This window comes from Macaca nemestrina, chromosome 14 (assembly GCF_043159975.1).
Source record: "Macaca nemestrina isolate mMacNem1 chromosome 14, mMacNem.hap1, whole genome shotgun sequence".
Lineage (NCBI taxonomy): Eukaryota > Metazoa > Chordata > Mammalia > Primates > Cercopithecidae > Macaca > Macaca nemestrina.
The window spans coordinates 106,264,744-106,281,530 of record NC_092138.1 but is presented as its reverse complement, the minus strand read 5'-3'; the positions used below and the strand labels follow the sequence as shown (position 1 = coordinate 106,281,530).

At 52.2% G+C, this 16,787-nt stretch overlaps 1 protein-coding gene across 5 annotated transcripts in view; it reads right to left on the bottom strand.

Moving 5' to 3' along the window:
- Positions 1-10,530, bottom strand: part of LOC105463902 (NIMA related kinase 6) — a 103,588-nt gene extending 93,058 nt beyond the window's left edge. The window contains exon 1 of one of the 5 annotated variants that reach the window (XM_071078311.1): positions 10,514-10,530. The gene's annotated coding sequence lies outside the window, so the exon portion shown is untranslated. Of the gene's footprint in view, positions 1-6,659; positions 6,915-8,365; positions 8,383-9,847; positions 9,972-10,126; positions 10,255-10,513 lie in introns of those variants that run through there. The other 4 variants (XM_024787384.2, XM_011711319.2, XM_071078313.1 and 1 more) reach the window with 4 other exon arrangements.
- Positions 10,531-16,787: the final 6,257 nt, after the last annotated feature.

Sequence of the window (16,787 nt, the reverse complement as noted above, 5' to 3'; positions counted from 1 at the left end):
GGATAATGACTCCCTATCTGATGGTCCAAATTACACTGTGTAAGACCCTCCTCCTAAGAAATAAAGGCTCTCCAGTAACCTGTACTGGGTAGGAAAAGGTTTTTTTTCTGGGTAATTAAATATCTCAATTGCTAACATTAGCACATCACAGTGACCATATGTCCTCACTGTGTAATTTCAAAGATGCCACCCCATAAGCCATTTGAGCATCCAGGGACTTCGCACAGCAGACAGCATCTTCCAAACCGCCTCTCCCGTCCCTGAATGGCACTAAATACTTCTACAGATCACTGCCGCTTTGGGAGTTTGGAAAGTGGGGCCATGATGTATCCCACCTACAGGTGATCGATGTCTGAAGACACAGAACACCATAAAGGCCTGTATGAGTGAAAAGTGTTAGCTCGGAGTACAAGCACTTTCTCTGCACATTTCCCTAGGAAGATGGGGCAGGTACCTCATCTGATTCCTGCATGTTTCCCCAGGGGCCAAGGCGGCGTGTGGTGCTCAGCCATCCTTTGCTGAATGGCACCGTGAAACCTGGTCACGAGGCTTCCTCATTTCAGGGTCCTGGTGCCCAGTCTAGGGGCAGCCCAGCACCCAGTGTGCCCATTACCCCTTGGAGAAAACCACCGAATGTTTCCCAAATGCCACGCTGTCGCCACCAGGCTGGCTCCAAGAGCAGGTGGCTCCCACACTTGTCCCAGCCTCTGCACAGACAAAAACCCAGTCCTCATTTCCTCTTGGGTTAGGTAAGGAGGCTGGCATTTTAAACAAACACAAAAGGCCACGACATTCCCGGGGGAGATGAACAAAGGAAATGTACACACACTGACTCAGTCCGGCACGCCGGGCCCACTCGAGGTCCTGGTGTAACTGAATCCAGGCGGACTCGACCAGACCTGCCAAGCCCAGGGGCGGGTTCCCTCTCCTCTGCTGCCTTCTGTGTGCCATGTGGTGCCCAGTGATCCTGCCATCTGGGCATCCACCCTGGTGGCCCGCCAAGGCCACATCAGCTACAGAATCTTTCCTCTTTCAATGCTGGGTTTCCTGCTTTCTAAGACGGGGTGGAATCTGGGGTCCTGCTTATTTGCTGAAAAGTCATGTCTGTGCCACAAGGTGGCTTGCTTAGCCTTTCCTCAAAGCAACCCCCCAAAAAAATGCCCTCTGAACAAAATAAGTGCGTGCTTGGTAGAAAATGCAGCTTTAAGACACAGCATTGACCCATTCCAACCCAAAGCCCTCCTATGCAGACATGTGGGAGCTGCCTCTGCAGGGAAGGGGTATAGGAAGGAGAGCCTGTAACTCTGGGAGGCAGAGCCCTTCTGGGCTTAGGTCCCTCCTCATTGGAATAATTCGAGGATGAGCATTTCTCTAAGAAACCTCTTCTCCCAGGGAAGGGCCAGCTCAGCTCAACTCAGCCCTGCGCAGCCCACTGAGGGCAGTGAGGAACGTTTGTTAACAGATTCGTTCACTCCATATAAACATTCTCCAAAGATCTTGCCGCGGCATGTCCACTTAAAACTTCCCATTTACTCAATAAATATTAATTGAGCTCCTCCTATGTGCCAGGCACGATGCTGGGCATAGAGAATACCGTTGTGGTCCACAGACCCAGTCCCACCCCCTCCTGGACTGCATGTTCAGTCTGTGATGCAGGTTACAACCATGCGATGACAAGACGGATGTTCAGGGGCCCTGGCATGGTACCTGGGTGCATGCTGTTCCTTCCAGCTGCCTACGGGCCCTCACCCAGGCCCTGATCTGGGCAGCTCACAGCCCACATCCTGGTCACTTCTGGAGGGCAGCCTCTGTCCTCCGATTTTCAGCTCAGACCCCCAGGCTGTGGGTGTCCTCACAGCACTCACGCTGATGCTCGTCAAGTACCACAGATCCTGGACTCTCTGGGTCTCTGCTTCCTCATCTATAAATTGGGCATAATGGTACCCACATCACAGCATCACTGGGAGGATGAAGCGCGTTCCCTCAGGTTAAGGGTTAGATTAGAACATGAGCCACGGCAAGTGCCTGGTAAGGCGATCTACCGACGGGAGCAAAGGCCGAGGAAGCAGAAGGAAGTTCCACAGCCCCGGCTCTCACCTCCCGGCCCCACTTGCCTCCCCACCCTGGGGTCTACCTGCCCTTCACCCCAGCCTTCTCAGGCCTCTGGCAAACCCCACGTCTCCCTCCAGGTGGGTTCAAACACCGCTCACTGCCGCAAGCTCTCCTACTTCCCCAGAGAGTGCATTCCAAAAGACGCCACCTGCAAATCGATCAAGAGCACCTAAGAAGGGGTTGTGACAGCCTCTGTCCCCACCAGGTGGTGAGAGGCCAATGGGTGGGGCCGTTAGAGGGTCTTTGTGCGGGCTCCCAGCACAATGTCTGACACAGGACTTCTATCCAGACATACGTCTTGAAGGAATGAGAGAATGTGCCACACAGCCAGCGCAAGCATCTCTGGTCAGCAGAAGAGAGTCCCCTTAGCCCACACGACAGTGGAAGGTCTGTGTTTTTGCGTCAAAACTTTTCACCCGCAGTCCAGGCCCAGGTGTCACAACCAGAGTCTTAGTCTGAAAGTTGGGACAGTGATCTGATTTAGGCTACACAGCAGCAGGCTGCATGTGGGACCTGAGGCTGGTTATGGTGTCTCTCTGGGCCTCAGTGTCCCCATGTGTAAAAGGAGGGGGTTTCATGCTTTTATTTATTTTTTTAAGCAAGAGAAACTTGTCTTTTTTTTTTTTTTTGAGACAGAGTCTCGCTCTATTGCCCAGGCTGGAGTGCAGTGGTGCCATCTCGGCTCACTGCAACCTCTGCCTCCCGGGTTCAAGTGATTCTCCTGCCTCAGTTTCCCGAGTAGCTGGGATTACAGGCGCCCATCACCATGCCCAGCTAATTTTTGTATTTTTAGTAAAGACGGGGTTTCACCATGTTGGTCAGGCTGGTCTCAAACTCCTGACCTCATGATCCACCTGCCTCGGCCTCCCAAAGTGCTGGGATTACAGGCGTGAGCCACTGTGCCTGGCCAAAACTTTTCTGTTTAACATTTTTCTCAGATAAATTTAACCATTTTAAAGCAAACCGCTCGATGGGATTTATTATAATCACAATGTTGTGCAACCACCACCTTCATCTGGTTCCAAAACATCTGCGTCACCCCAATAAAAACCCATGTCCTTTAAGCAGTTGCTCCCCAGTATCCCCCCCGTCAGAGGCCCTGGTAACCACCAATCTGCTTTCGGTCTCTGTGGATTTATCTATTCTGGCTATTTCATGTATCTTAAAATGACTCCTATGCAAAACCTCCTTATGTAAAACAGGCAACAGGAAGGTGGGTTTGCCCCCTTCGCCTCCCCGGAGCTCACATTCCTCATTTTTAGTGGCCTTTCAGGGAAAGCTCTGATGCCAGGCACCATTCTTTGCAGAATTCTTTTTTTTTTTTTTTGAGACAGTGTCTCGCTCTGTTGCCCAGGCTGGAGTGTAGTGACGTGATCTCGGCTCACTGCAGCCTCCATCTCCTGGGTTCAAGTGATTCTCATGCCTCAGGCTCCCGAGTAGCTGAGATTAAAGGTGCACACCACCACGCTCAGCTGATTTTTCATATTTTTAGTAGTGATGGGGTTTTGTCATGTTGGCCGGGCTGGTCTCAAACTCCTGACCTCAAGTGATCTGCCCGCCTCGGCCTCTCAAAGTGCTGGGATTACAGGCATGAGCCACCAGGCCCGTCCTGGTCTTTGTGACTTTTAGATTACCTTTTCTGTCATATGGTACAACCTCTTAGTGGAATTCTAATCCTAAAGTTGAATTTCTAAGGCACATTACCCCCAGGGGTGCTGGAGGATCACAGGGCTGGTGCCTAGTGTCACTGGCTTGTTTTGCGGATGAGGGAGTAGAGGCTGGGCCCCCGTGAAGCCTTCCTTGCATGAGATGACTGCAGAGGAGTGAACCTCCAGAGCCTGGTGACACCTTCTCCTGGTGACTACAGCTGGGTCTAGGCTGTGACGAGCTGGCACAGAAGCCGCCCCAGAGGGATGGCCACTTCCAGAGGGCAAGGATCTCTCCACCAGCTCAGGAAAATGAGCCAGTTTAAGGGAAACTCAAACGGCTTTGCAGGGGGCGGGTGCACAAAATGTGCAGGACTCCCTCAGGCCTTGCTATGCAGACCTTTTCAGGAGGACTGCTGGGTGAAGAGGGCTGCTCACTTCTGCCCCACAGCCAGGCCTGTGCCAGCCGCTCCTGTCAGCACAGTCCTCTGCAGGGCTGACGCTGTGTAAATAATTAACAAAACATCTGCCTTGCTTCATAACACACCGTGGCTGACACAGCTCTCAGGGCCTTCAGAGACCTCCAACACCACACCGAGGACTTATGGCCTCGCCTTGGGGAGGTGGGTGGGGACAAGAGCAGACACTGAGAGGCAAACATTTTCTTGAGGTGCCACAGGGCCACCCTGGTGCTTAAATCCTGCCTCTTTGCAAACTGCACTGTCTCCTTCCCTTCCGTTTTGGGAGCCATGATCCTAGGAAGGTGCTCCGGTGGAATCCAGAGGGGTCCCCGGCACCCACTTCCGGCCTTGTTTAGGGCCTCAATACAGGGGCACTGGAGACATTCTGGGCCATGGACTATGGGTCCTGGCTGAGTGACCCTGGGTGGGTCCTTGGTCATTAAAGCTTTTCCATGTCTCTCATGTAATCTCGGGGAAGGAGCATCAAGCACTTACAAGGTGCTGAGCATCTGAAATGCATTATTTCACTTAGTTCCTCCCCCAAACTTTCTGAGGTCATAATATCGTCCTTGTTTTCCAGATGAGGACACTGAGGTTCAGAGCAGTGGGCAACGTGCTCAGGAGAGGCAGGTCTGGGACTCCAGCCTCACTCACCCCATCGGGTGCCCGAGCCCAGGCTCTCAATGCGGTTGCAGGGGAGCGCCTTGTTCTCTCTGAGCCTCAGGTTCCATTCTGTGAAACAAATGGCTGGCGAGAGTCCTTCCGACTCCAAAAGTCCACAATAAATAAACCCAGTGCTCATCTCAACCCCAGTGGGTGTGTGCGAAGCTCTCTGGATTGGGAGCCCAGTGAATTCCTCATCAGCAGCTTGGATTCATTAGAGCTGAAGGTCATGTGCATCCATCCTTTTGCAGGTGTCTTCCCAACAAGCCCAAGTTTCAAAGACGTTGAGGACAAGGAACAAGAGAGGGCAGGCATTCGAGAAGGGGCCTGCGGACTAATTCCCATACTGCCACTCACCTGCAGTAAGAACGCCCCTCTGGAACATGGAGTTCTTCTTAAAGGGATCTCTGTTCACCCGGGTCAACACGACCCACCCCGCAAACCTCAGCCTAATTCTGAAGCACGAGGGTTAAATAATTCGGGGAAAATGCAGGCACTGCAGGCTCTGAATGGCAACTTCCCTCCCCCTTCCCCTGTCCAAATTCCTTCACACTCTATGGAATTCCCACATAAAGCCCCTTTTTTCTTTTCTATGAGGTCACCATCACGCAGATGTCTAAGAGAAAGAAAGAACGGCTCCGTGCAGATCCAGGCCACTGCAACTGAATGCATTTCAGATCTTGGCCACCCCATCTTTCGATTCCCATGGCCCCCCCACTTGCCCAGCCACAGCTACGGTGGCGGTGGCCAGTCAGGTCTGGTGGGGTGCTGTGATCCTGCCCCTGCTGAAGGCCTGGCTAGAAGACCTGTTTCTTTACCACCAGACCACCCGAGAAGCCATCTGTGGAAAAATCCAGAACTGGAGACAATGGCGCAGCCCGTGTATGTGGGTCTGTGTCCACACAAGCGAGTCCTGTTAGAGGGACAGATGTCAAAATGCTAGCTCCCACTCCAAGTTCAAGTTCCCAAAGTTAATGTCACAGGAAATTACACCACCAACTGATTTGCCCCGATGTCGGCTCCTCCGTCTGGAAGTCGAGTCTGAGAAGGCCATTGGTTTAGTTCAGCTTTGGCCAAGGGAAGGGACCAGCTCAGACAGGAATGAGGGAAAGTGCTGGCCTGATTTTTTTTTCTTTTTAAACTAACATTTTCCCCAAAAGTTATCTTGCCATTACCCAAGCGTCACAAGTGAAAAGACAGCCAAATACCAAAAAGCCACTGAGGCCCTCAACAGTGTCTGCTCATTTCAAAGCCATCTCACAGACAGCCAGGAGGTACCCCGGCCACCGCAGACCACCCCTCATTCCAAGAGCACTCCTGCTCCCCAGAGCTCCATGTTCCGTGTAAAGTTCCATGGCATGTGCACGCCACTTCCTAAGAATGATGTCAGCAAAAAAAAAAAAAAGATAAAAACGTAGAAACAAGGACTATTTTTACCTCCCCAAATCACAGGCCAGACGGGAGAAAAATCCATCAATGCCAGAAATGTGGCTGAGCCTTCGCACAAGATCTATTATTTCACACCTTAAATTAACGCATCTCAAAGCAATTTGCAAATGTTCGTCAATTTGCAGAACGTACATGGAAGGGAGAGAAATACCTTTTCCTTTCAACACCGAAGGACACTGGCGGGGGGCACAACACGGCCCAAACCACACAGGTCCTCACACACAACATTCATTTCAAGCACACGTAGTAGAAGCCGTGATCAAAATGGAAATGAGCAGGGGAAAAAAGGCAGGCAGGGGACTTAAATGACAAGAGACAAGAAGCCTACCTAGAAGTGATCACGCTGTCAGATATTTAGGACTGTGAGTCAGGCCCGTGAAGGTGACATCGGGGGGTCAGAACGCCGGACTCTTCCTGCGAGCAGTGTCCCAGCCTCATCTCCACACAAGTCTGGCAGTGGCTACCCGTATTTAATCTTGGATGATTCATCAGGGCCCTCCACTCTCCACCCTCCAACTCCCTTGCTTGGTCTAGCCTGAGAAGAGGAAGGAAATATTCTTCTCTTTTTGACAACTGTTTTGACACTTCCCCTATGAAAAGTATCTGGGGCACTTAAAGAAAAGAAAAAATGTGAATGGCGGCCCTTTCTCTCCAGTAGCTCTGGCCCTGGGCGAGGAAGGCCAGCAGTACCTTCTAGAAGACCTCTCCCAGGTCTCGCGCAACCCAGCCCTGCAGGAACCTAGCCTGTCTTAACCTACGTGGCTTTGCAGCATGCAACAGAAGCAAAGCACGACAAAGGCAGCCAGATGTGGTTTAAGGTGAGGAACTCTGGAATCAGAGATGTGGGTTCGAATCCCGACTCTGCCATTTGCAGGTTTATGACCTTGCCCAAGTTACTTAACCTCCCTCTCTGTAAGATCAGGAAAATGACACTGAACCTCAGCGCAGGCCAGGCACCCAGCCCAGTGCCTGCCACCTTCCTAGTACAGTGGGGAGACCATGGGCTTGGCTCAGACAAGCCTGGGTTCAAATCCAGGTCTGCTCTGTATTGGTACATGGTCTTTGGCGCATTCTCTCATCTCTCTGTGTCCCAGTTTCCTCGCCTGTAAATGGGCATCATGATGGTTCCCATCTCAGTGTTGGTGAGTGGACTGGGGGAAATACGGCACCAGACGTAGCACACAGTATATCCTCAATAAATGGGGACATGGCCGGGCATGGTGGCTCATGCCTGTAATTCCAGCACTTTGGGAGGCTGAGTTGGGTGGATCACCTGAGGTCAGGAGTTTGAGACCAGCCTGGTTGGCCAACATGGTCAAACCCCATCTCTACTAAAAATACAAAAATTACCTGGGTGCAGTGGCATGTGCCTGTAATCCCAGCTACTCAGGAGGCTGAGGCAGGAGGATCACTGGAACCCAGGAGGCAGAGGGTGCAGTGAGCTGAGATTGCGCCACTGTACTCCAGCCTGGGCAACAGAGACGTTGTCTCAAAATTAAATAAATAAGTAAAAGTAAATGGGGACCATCTGTCATGGTGCTACTTTAACGAAATTATGCAGGTCACGTCTCTGAACCTCGGTTTCCTCATTTGTGAAATGGGGATAATAAACCCTATCTACGACGAGAAGAAAATGAACGGATGTGTGTTAAAGTACTCAGCACTAGGTCTGTGCACCTCAGCCAGTCAAATACCATATCCCAAGTGCAGTGGAAAGAGGAAAGGCTGTGAGGTTGGGCAGGTGACTTAGGATTCTGCCCCCACCTCCTCTCAGCTGCCCCAGGACACAGGCTTGACACCCGTGTGCCTCAGTTTCCTTGTGCACAAAACCAAAAGCATTTTCTGTCGCAGAAGAGCACTGGGAGATTCACACACCCTAGAACGGCTCCCAGCACACAGTCCCTTCTGCTCTGTAAATGGGAACCTCCTCCCCATTTCCCTCCTCTGCCCTTGTTCAAACCCACCAGAAATGCCACCAGTTAAAGCCGGGCGCTCCATTTCTGGAAACCCAAACAGCTCTAAATCCAGACCAACCTGGGTCTAAGGCCTTCAGTCTGAGACTTTATTTTGTGGAGATACAAACTACTTTTTAGTCATTTCCGAAGCAGACGGGACGGCAGAGGCTGACAAACCACAGGGACCATTTTAAATCCTGGGCCTTTTCTTCTGGGAAGTTAGGCAAGAACCTTCCCAAATGTTTGCCCATCAGGCTTTCTGCCAGGGAGTGACTCATTCCACGGCTCCCCACAGGCATATTTTATTTGGGGGTGGGGGATGCAGGGAGGGCTTGGCCTTGATGGGGGAAGGAGAGGGGGCATTTCCAGCAAACTCAGAAGGTGTTTTCTTTTTTTCATTTTCAGGACAAAAAAGAAAAAGAATGTGGGTCTTTTTTGCTTCCTTCCAGGTTTTGTTTGCTAAAAGAAGACGTCCAAAGTTCACTCGGTAAGCTCAAACTTGCTGAGTCCGGGGCAGGCGCTTCCAGCCGGCTCTGCGTCCCTTTCAATGAAATTCTTCTTCCATTAACGACACGGTTTTTAAACGTGCCTTCAAGACCTGCCTGCACGTACTGTACACCAAACTAAGGCGACATTTTCCCCCAGAAAAGGCAAGCTGAATTTGGAAAAGTCAGAGCAAGTAGGGAGCTCTGGAGTTTCTAAAGTTTGCCTTAAAACAATTAAGACTTTCAACTGCAAAGATTTTCAACAGTTAGAGAGTGCACACACACACACAAAAGCCTGTCAGTCAAAACTGCAAGGACAGACCTCGAAAGCTGGTGTCCCAAGCCCGCTGTGATCAATTTGTTACCGTCCTGGGACTCACACTTGGAGCCTAAGCGAGGTATAAATAAATCAAAAGATCCATCTACTTAGCAGGGCGGGCAGAGAGGCACCCACATACACAGGCAAGTATAAGGTCAGCCCCCCAGGCCTGGCTGAAAAGAGTCAAGAACAAAGACAGGGGAGCCCGGAGGGTATTTAGGAAAACACCGTCCTCGGGTGCCCGGCCGAGGCCCACCACAGCCTCCGCTCGCCCAGCCTGTGTGTGCAGAGAGGGTCCTGCCAGTGGCCCTGCCACAGCCTGGTTTTGAGACCTTCGCCTCTGTCAGGCCCAGCCAGGCTCTGAGTCTGTCCTCCCGGCCCCTGGTTCACCAGATCAGGCCCAGTCCCGACCCCCAGCCCATGCCAGGCCGATTCTCTCTCCACGGGCTCCCTGGCTTGGGGGCCATCACTGTGCAAAGGCCTGGTGGGCGCAAAGGGGGCCCTCAACCTCAGTAATAAACACGCTCGCGCGGTCCTGCACACTCGTTATACTCACACCCACACAGGCACACTTTCGCCCTCCTGGGCTCACGCATGTGCGTGCACACAAATCACTTTGGAATGCACACACGTGCACACACACACTCCCTGAAACCCGCACGTACTCCCTGCGGCGCCCGGCACACTCCTCCGCCCGTCGTCCCCACTCGGGAAGTGGGTAGCGGGGAGCCATGCCCGCGTCCCCGCACGCACTCACCCCAACAACGCCACCAGACGCTCCGGGGTGCACACGCACACCCGCCGGGGACGCGCACACCCCGGGACACGCGGACACGCCGCCGCCCCCGCCCGCCCGGCCACCGACACGCTCAGCCCCGCGCGGCCACACGCGCGCCCGCCTCCCGCTCTCCCCCGCGGAGCCCCGGGCGCGCGCCCGCCCTCGGCCCGGCTGGGGGTGACGGCCCAGCCGCCCGGCCCCCGCCCCTCCCCGGCCCGCGGGGCCCCACCGGCCCGGCCCCAGCCCCAGGCTACTCACCGGCGCGCGGGCGGGCTCGGCGGCCGCGGGGGGACCGGTGCGCGGGCCCGCGGGCGGCTAGAGCGCTGCGTCCCACACGAGTTGGCGGCGCCGCGGCCGCACGCCAGTCCGCTCGGTTCCGCCGCCGCGCGCGCGCGCGCCCGCCCCTCCCCGCCGCGGGGCCGCGCCGCCCCCTGCGCTCGTGCGCGCTGCCGCCACGCAAGCTTGAGGGGCGGGGGGCGCCCCGACGGCGTCCTTCCTGGGCCTGGACCCCTCGACTCCGCCAAGTCCTGCGGCCGATCCGCTCGGCAGAGAAACCCCTTCCCCATTTCAGAGATGAGAAGACTGAGGCCCAGAGTCACAGGGCGCAGGCCGGCGTCTCCCCCTCTTCTCCGGCTTTAGACTTACGATGAGGGTCTGCAGGCAGCCAACCCTTGAACTCCTCCCGTGCATCTTCGGATTCCCCATCACCTAGCATTGGTCCTGCCACAGTCCTAGTCATACTGAAATTGGCAAAGTAACAAGCACTTATTTTGCACCAGCTGAATGCAGGCACTGAAGTAGGCTCCAAGAGTATTCCGATGAGGGGAAGGCCCTGCCCCCTGCCCTCAAAGTGCCAGCGACTCTTCATCTGGAGCTCCCACTTCCTGTGGCCCCCAGGGTCCAGCAAGAGCCAATGTGCAGAGGTTTCTGGAAGTGGTAAAAGTCCCCACTAAAGAATGCTGAACGCGCCCTCTAGAAGTCAGAGCCTCCCTGGGACCCAAGCAGCTCAGTTCTCACTTCACCTCCTCCCCGCGCCGAGAGCAGCCGCTCCTGGCTGGGTCGTTTCCACCCCTGCCGCCTCCCCTCCATATTCAAAACTGCGCTGCCCCCCAGGAGGGCTGGAGCCAGGGACACTGACTGCCTGCTGAGGCACAGCACTGTACTGGGCACAGGGTGAATGCGTGTCGGGCTTCTGTTTGCCAAATGAGTGAAGGTTCTTTAACTGGCCGTGATGTGTAATAATGACACCAACTGAGCGTCCACCATGTGTGCCAACGTTACCCTTGTGCCCATTTTACAGATGGGCTTAATGAGGCTTAGAAATGAAATTTCAGGCTGGATGTGGTGGTTCACACCTGTAATCCCACTACTATGGGAGGCCGAGGTGGGAGGATGCCTTGAGGCCAGGAGTTTGAGGCCAGCCTGGGCAATATAACAAAACCCCATGTCTATAAAAAAAAAATGTAAGAATTTGCTGGGTGTGGTGGTGCCTACCTGCAGTCCCAGCTACTCGAGAGGCTGAGGCGGGAGGATCTCTTGAGGAACTCTTGTCGTAGGAGTTAGCAGCTGTAGTGAGCTATGATCGCACCACTGCACTCCAGCCTGGACAACAACAATAAAAAGCAAATTCTTTTGTTCAGAGTCACGCAGATGGTAAGTGGTTGCGCTAGAAAGTGGACGGCAGATTGTCTAATTCTAGTACCTGTGTATTCCAATTACTAGGCAGCCCTGCCTCAGGAATAGCATAGCCCTGGGCTGCTGGAACAAGAGGGCAGACGAGGAAGCAGCTGGCCCACAGGAGCCGGCCTGGTCTCAGCTCTTGTGGATGAAAATGCATACATCACAAACCAATGGGGGGAAAATGGATCATTCTGCAAATTGTTTAGCTGTTTATCTGGAGGTCTGTTTACAGCCTTGCCTCACATGATATACACCACAATAAATGTCAGACAGATTGAAAAGTTAAATAGAAGAAATAAACACTGCAACAAATAATAGAAAGAAATAGAAGTTCTGAGACAGCGTATTGCCGTGTTACTAGAGGATTTGTGATACTGGCCATATTCGTGCAGCAAACATCAGTTCATTCATTGGTTCACCCGACACATCTATGAGCACCTGCCATGGGCCTGGTACTTTTCTAGGCACTGGGATAAAGGAGTGAACAAAATATGGCCCTTTCTTGGGGCTTCAGTCAAGGGGGAGGGATGGAGTGGGAGGAAGACATTGTGAATATCTGCCATTTCGAGGATAAGAAGTTAGGTGGAGAAATAACTCAGGGAAGGCTAGGAGGACGCAGGGGTGCTTTTTTATAGGGGGTGCTGGGAGAAGGCCCTTCTGATGAGGTGACATCTGAGCAGAGGCCTGAATGAGGGAGTGGGAGAAGTCAGTAGGGGCCTACTATGTGGAGGGCAGGTCCCATACTCTGGCAGCTATTCAGTTAAGCTACAGAGCAAGAACCAGAAACTCCCTTTTGAAGGAAACTTTGGGAGCCCCATCAGGCCACTGGGAGGAAAAGGACTGCCCCCATCCCCAACACACAATATCTGTGTAAGACTTTACTGTTTGCAAAGCCCTTCCCCAGCTTCACAGAACCCCTATGATAGATACTTGTGATGTCTTCATTTTCCAGTTAGGAAACCGAGGCTCAGAGAGGTCAAGCAGTTTGTCCCAGGTCACAGAGCCAGTGATAATCAACAGAGGTAGGTGTGGCTGCAGGCAGGCTAAGTGTTAGGGGAATAAAGAAGCCTTGTCCTGGGATATAGGCGTGAACAAAATCTACCCCTGATTCTCTTGGGGCTTCAGCCAAGGTGGGATAGTGGGATGGGAGGAAGACACTGTGAATGTCTGGCATTTCAAAGATAAGAAGTTTGGTGAAGACTGGGCGCAGTGGCTCATTCTGTAATCCCAGCACTTTGGGAGGCCGAGGTAGTGGATCACCTGAGGTCAGGAGTTCAAGACCAGCCTGGCCAACATGGCGAAACCCAGTCTCTACTAAAAATAAAAAAATTAGTCGGGCATGGTGACATGTGCCTGTAATCCCAGCAACTTAGGAGGCTGAGGCTGGAAAATCTCTTGAACCCAGGAGGCCAAGGTCGCGGTGAGCTGAGATCGCGCCATTGCACTCCAGCCTGGACAACAGAGAGCAAGACTCTGTCTCGGAAAAAAAAAAAAAAAAAAAAAGTTTGGTGGAAAAATAAAGCAGGGATGGGTAGGAGGACCGAGGAATGCTTTTGCATCACGGCTCTGCCTCCCCCTTGGACTACAATTCAGAGATGGGAGGGGTGGGAGCAGGGGGGAGAAATCCTGTGCACCCCATTTTCCTGGCCTTCCTCCTTCTTCTCCATCCCTCATGGCTACTTCCTTCCCTCTGTCCTGGGCCCTGTGCAGATGGTCCCAGCTCCTGGTGACGCTACAGGGCAAACATCAGGTTTAGCCTGTTCAGAGATCCTTGAATTCCCTGCAGTACCCTGCTACCCTGACGAGGGCACAGTGGAGTGATAAGGTACAATGCAAGCTGAACCCCACTCAACTTTTGTTTTTAACTCAAAGGAGTTTTTAGGGAGTCCCAAAATGAGTCATCATGAAGCGCTGCTTTGCAAAATGGCACCCAGAATTAGGATCAGCGTCTCCCTGCACACAGTGCCTCACGCTTCTGCCCACCGAGGTGTTGTTCATCTGGTCTGGGAGAAAGTCTGTCTCCATTCACCCCAAAGAGTTTCAGGATTCAGTGTGTGTTGTTTCATTATTTCTCTGCACAAAGGGAAGAGAAACTACTGCTTACCGGGCCCCTTCTCTGCAGCTGGCTCTGTATGAGACAGTTAATTCTTATAGCATCCCTTGAGATAGGCGTCATGATTTATGTTTTATAGATGAAGAAACCGAGGCTCAGAAAACAGCCAGGATTTGAATCCGGGTTAACTCAAGTCCTTTATCGTTGTCAGTATTAGGGGAGGGGGTAGTGGGGGAGACAGGAGAGGCAAGAACTTTAGAATCAGGCCATGTTCCTTTGAAGTCGCTTTGTTACAAAATATCATCTTGCCAGCTTCCTGGTGATGGGATTTTTTGTGGGGAGAGAGTTCCAGTTTTCCCAGAAGAATTCATTTGCTTTCGTCATCCGGGTGTGATTATTAACAGCAACCCCTTTCCCTCTGCAAGTGTCTTGCTTTGGATGATCAACTTTAGGGTCACCTTGGTTGTCTACAAAGGCCACTGCATTGGGGGATTCATATTTTACATTATACAAAATGGCGGCGTCTTCTCTGCTGGGCCCTTCGCCACATGCTGATGTCTGGGTGTCCCGCCAAGAACTTCCAGGAGAGTTTAAGCAGTTAAGTCACATTTTTAGGAACAGCAAACCCTGCTGGCTACGGAAGGAGTTGGGACCCTCTCCACCTCCTCCCCAGCCCTGCCATCACTCCCTGTGTGACCACGGGCCAGTCCCTGCCTAGCACAAGGCGGGGATGTGTCTCCAAGAATCCTGTCAACCTTAACCTTCTAAGATTTCCTGTTACTTGATGACCCTGGGGAATTTCGGTCAGGATAGGGATGTAGGAGACATCACACCATCATATGGCTCACTTTATAAAGTAGCAGGTTCATTTTTTAGTTATTTAAATTTAAAAAGGTTTAATTTGTTTCTTGAATAGATAATACATGCCCACAGTTCAAAATTCAAAAGGCACAGAAGGGGACAAAGTGAAAAGTGTCCTTTCTACCCCTACCTCCCAGCCACCTGGTTCTTATCACTGGACGGAGCCAATGTTGCCAAATATATGCTGTCCCAGACAGCGTGTTTTGTGTGGGCATGTATATATGTATGCACCTGTATATGGTCATGTATATGCGAATGTATATGTATTTCTTCTTAATTTTTGCTCATATAATAGCATGCAATCTACACTATTGTATATCTTATGTTTTCTTCACTTCTTGGAGACCATTTCCTGTTAGCTCCAGAAAAACTGCTTCCTTTATATGACTGCACAGTATTCCAAATGATTTGCATTTAATTTACATAGAGGTTGGGCGAGGTGACTCATACCTGTAATCCCAGCACTTTGAGAGGCCAGGGTGGGTGGATCACCTGAGGTCAGGAGTTCAAGACCAGCTTGCCAACATAGTGAAACCCTGTCTCTACTAAAAATACAAAAATTAGCTGGGTGTGGTGGCGGGCACCTGTAATCCCAGTTACTTGGGAGGCTGAGACAGAAGAATCACTTGAACCCGGGAGGCGGAGGTTGCAGTGATCTGGGACCGCACCATTGCACTCCAGCCTGGGCGACAGAGTGAAACGGTCTCACACACACACATACAAATTCCACATAGAGCAAGTGTCTGCTCTGTTTAATCCGCATAGAGCAAACACTCTGTGTACTGTTCTAAATATTGTGGGAGGGAACAGACGTTTCAGCCATGACCTCTGCCCTCAAGATTTTATGGTTTGGTTGGCGACAGGAACATTGGAGAGGAAGAGAAGAGTGCTCTCTCCACGGGTCCCGATGTCTGTTCACGAGGTTAGCTTTGGAGCTAATTTTTAAAACTCTGCTCCAGGCATCTGTAGAGTTGTTTTAAGAGTCCAGACATAGGTTCTTTTGAGACTTGAAAACTCAGTCTGCCTCTTCTGCGCAGTTCAAGTTCCTGCCTTCCATTCCCCCATTGTGGGCCTCAGTTTCCTCATCTGTCAAAGCGGGGCAGGCAGCCTCCCTTGCAGGATTGGGGTAGTCACCTGAGATTGTACTCCTGAAAATGCTCAGTGAAGAGTTAGAGGCTGTACTCCAAGGCTAGAGGATCCGGGAAGAATGAGGTGGGGCTTGGAGGAATACTTTAAGCGCAGTGTGTCATCAGCGCTTCCTGCCGCAGGGAAGCATTTTGTCTTTTATGCGTTGCTGGTCTTGTGACAGGACCTGCTAACCGGTTATCTCCTTCCGCCTTTGGCAGTGACTGCCACCGACTGAGTCCTCGCCCGACACGGTTGGACTGAGTCCTCGCCCCACACGGTTGGAGACCCCACACCCAGGCGGTTTCTGGAATATGGAAAAAACAGAAGTTATCGAGGATTATCATTCCCACCCTCACTTTACAGATGGGACTTGCTCAAGGCCACGCAGCCATCAAGAGGCAGAAATGCACTCGCTGATTTCCCACCTCCCCGCACCTCCCTGAACTTCCCTCCACCACCCACTCTAACATCGGCTGTTTCAACCAGCAGACTCGAATCCTACAACCTGCAGGGAGCACCATGACCTGCATATGAACCACATTTCCTGTCCGTTCCCTTACCTGATACTCTCAACTACACTTTGAAGTAGCGATTGTTGCCCATCGTACAGATGAGGAGACTGAGACTCAGAGACCATGAATACTAAAATCACAAAGGAGTTGGTGCGATGTCAGTCCCCAAAGGAACCCTCAAAATCATTGTGCTCCTCAGGAAGAGAGTAGGAGTTTCTGGCTGCTGAGAGGCAGCAGACATGGCAGTGGGGGTATTGGGGGAATGTGATTTTGGCCTTTGAAGGTGTTTTGTAAGCTCACAATACACTGGGCTGTATCCCTGCTTGCCTTCTGGCACCTGTTCTCTCCTGATGCTGAGTTGAATAGGCCGATCTGTTGCTGGCTTCGTCTCTCTCCTCCCGTGAAACAGGAGTGGTGATGGATATGCCTTGGCTTCCAGCAGTTGCCCAGAGCCTGGCACAGGGAAGACCCAGGATTCATGGTGCGACCAGTGAGCCATATGATGGTGTGATGTTTCTTGCATCCCAATTTTTACTGAAATTCCCCAGGGTCATTGGGTAATAGGAAATCTTAGAAGGTCAAGCTTGACAGGATTCTTGGAGACACATCCCTGCATTGTGCTAGGCAGGGACTGGCCCGTGGTCACACAGGGAGTGATGGCAGGGCTGGGGAGGAGGTGGAGAGG